Genomic DNA, 2623 nt, shown 5'->3' with positions numbered 1-2623 from the left:
CGCTTGTCATTTGTATGCTTCTACTTTGGCGTCGAAGTCTGTTACTCCACGCACATCAGGTGTTCGGTGAGCTCAGGCTTGCTCCGTTCCCACAATCCCTCTCTCTTCTCTCCCGTGGTCTGTGAGTGGAGGCCGGAGGCGGAGAAGAGAGGGAGGGATTGTGTTGCTATTGCCCTGTTTCCGTGGAGGACGAGTGTTCTGGGACAGATGGGGAGAAAGTGACACATCCGTGTTCCAGAGTCCCGGGAGTGGGCTGTGGTATATGTGGGAGACCTGGCAAACTAGTTCGGAGCTAAATCCAAACGTTGCTTGCTGGCTGCTGACTTTTTGTTCGGGGGCTCTAATTTTAGACATGAATATTCGAGGATGGGACTATGTTTCATGTATGTTAAACGCATGCTCAGAGCCTTTATGTTGGTGCCTAGAGACACCCTGAGGCCTCTCATTCTTCAAAACAGCGTTCTACTCCGGTTTCACGGCTTTCCAGCTGAGCTATGGCCCTTGGGCCCAAGGCTGGGATGCTCTCCCAGCCCTGCTAATACGGGCTTCCTGCTTTGAGCGGTTCATCATGCTCGGTTCACTTCTGCAACGACGCTTCATTTTCTCAACATACCGTTTATATTTAGGAGACACGGTGGCTGTGGTGATATGTAACAGACACACAGGAACTTTACAACACCCAGGGCGCTGGACTCCGAGTCTGGGAGATGTTAAGGAGAGGATCCCCTGAGAGCCTGGTTTTAAACCGTTCCTTGCTTTAGGCAGAGAAGGAACAACAGCCAAAGAAGCAGATTGCGGTGACGCTCATTCCAACGATGACACAGGCTTTCCCTGCAGCCCGGTCAGCCAAGCCTCCTCTTCCCACAACCCGACCCCAGAAAGTTTGTGAAGAAAATGATCAGAGAGCGAGAGCTTAAGAGGCCTTACTTTAAGAGCTGTAATTCAGCAGGGTCAGCTTCCAAAACAGGTAGAAAGAGCCGTTTCCAAGGCCACTACGCCTGCCCTGGGCCTTTTTTTTTTTTTTTTTTTTAAATCAGGCCTGGATTCTGCATATTCAATTATTCAGGCTTTGTCTCTCACAAATAACCTTAAACAATTTTATACATAAATTAAAATAAATATATAATAATAATCAATAAAAGAATTTATTATTCCTGAAGTATTTTCTTATCTTCTATATTTTTCTCCTCATTCCCCTCCCACCCTTGCTGGTCCCCCTTCCCCTCCATACAACGCTTTTTCTTCTCTTGTGTCAAATGTATTCCTCTACTATTCTTCTCTTGTTTAGATTCTCTCTCTTTTCAGACCTTTACCTGATGTTCATCTCCCTTTAAACATCCATGTTGTTCTCCCTCCCCCCCCCCCCCCCCCTCTGCTTCCCTCTCGGCTAACATGGCGCTGGCATTTTGCTTGTGATCTCACCCACTCCCACTTAGTTTCTGGTTCAGTCACAGAGGAGTCACTATTATCCTGTCTTCCCGTGGGTCACCAGCTACTCATTACCCAGAATGCTTTGCTCATCATGGTTGGCTCCCAGCAGCTTAGAAGGACTAGGATCCAACACTTCCTGTATGTTAAGGATATGCATCTGGGTCCATTAGAATTCTCTCCTTGGGTTTGGAGGTGGGGATTCTGCATCTCTTTAAAAAAAGTAATATTTGATCTTGGGGATCCTGGGCAGCCGTTTTATACTCATGAACGGAGAAAGCGGCACCGCGCTAAGAAGGAGGTGGGAGAGTTGTAATGAGCGTCTGGCGCTCTCTGCTCCCCTTCTAGCCCTCTGCTCCTGCACTTGGGCTTTGAGATAAAGTCGTCCATCTGCCCCTCTTTGTGACCTGAGCGAGTGAGTGGCTTTTTAATGGAAAGACCACTTCAAGCATCTGTGTATCCAGACGCGGCTGCAAAAAGCAGGGCAAAGCAACAGACAAAAGGACAGAGGTGTGTACAATTGGTTGGGAAACTGGAACGTTCCTTTGTTCCTTTCTGGGAAGTTTACAGCAAGCAGAGCCCTGAGCTAAGACTAACCAATGATGAACATGGTATGGCCACAGCCGGAAACGCCAGGAGCGCTTCTATGTGAGTTTTGAGACGGGGTTTCTTGCACTCCGGGTCTAGCCTTGGATTTGCTATGCAGCTAAGGCTGACCTTCTGTTTCTGATCCTCCTGCTTGCTAATGCCAACTACTGTGGCCTCAGGTGCTGTCACTGTGCCCTAGAATCAGCTTTTAAGAGGTGATGAGTCACACTTGGAAGTTTCACATAGAGCCTGGCCCTCTCCGGCAGATGAAACCTGGAATCAGATCCTTTCCCAGGACGCGAACTCTTGGTGGGAGCCTGAGATCATTTATCTCTGAAATACGACTCAGGGTGTTTTGAAGTGTGTATATCCCCATTGTTTTGCATTGCAAAGACAGAAGGGAGGACTTTGAAAGTTGTTTCGAAAATCAGCATTTCCTTCCCCTCTTCTGACACAGATAATTTATATGCCACTTATGGTGGGACTTACTCAGACCCCATTATGTTTCAAACACAAATATTCTTGTATTTTCATTATTACAAAATAACTTGCTGCTTGTCGGAGCCAAGTTTTGGGGGGAGCCAGCCCTGTCTGCTTCCCATAAAGC

Source organism: Mus caroli, unplaced genomic scaffold (genome assembly GCF_978045245.1).
Source record: "Mus caroli unplaced genomic scaffold, Mus_caroli_1 scaffold_16, whole genome shotgun sequence".
NCBI classification, from domain to species: Eukaryota; Metazoa; Chordata; class Mammalia; order Rodentia; family Muridae; genus Mus; species Mus caroli.
Note: the sequence above shows the minus strand (reverse complement) of the source record.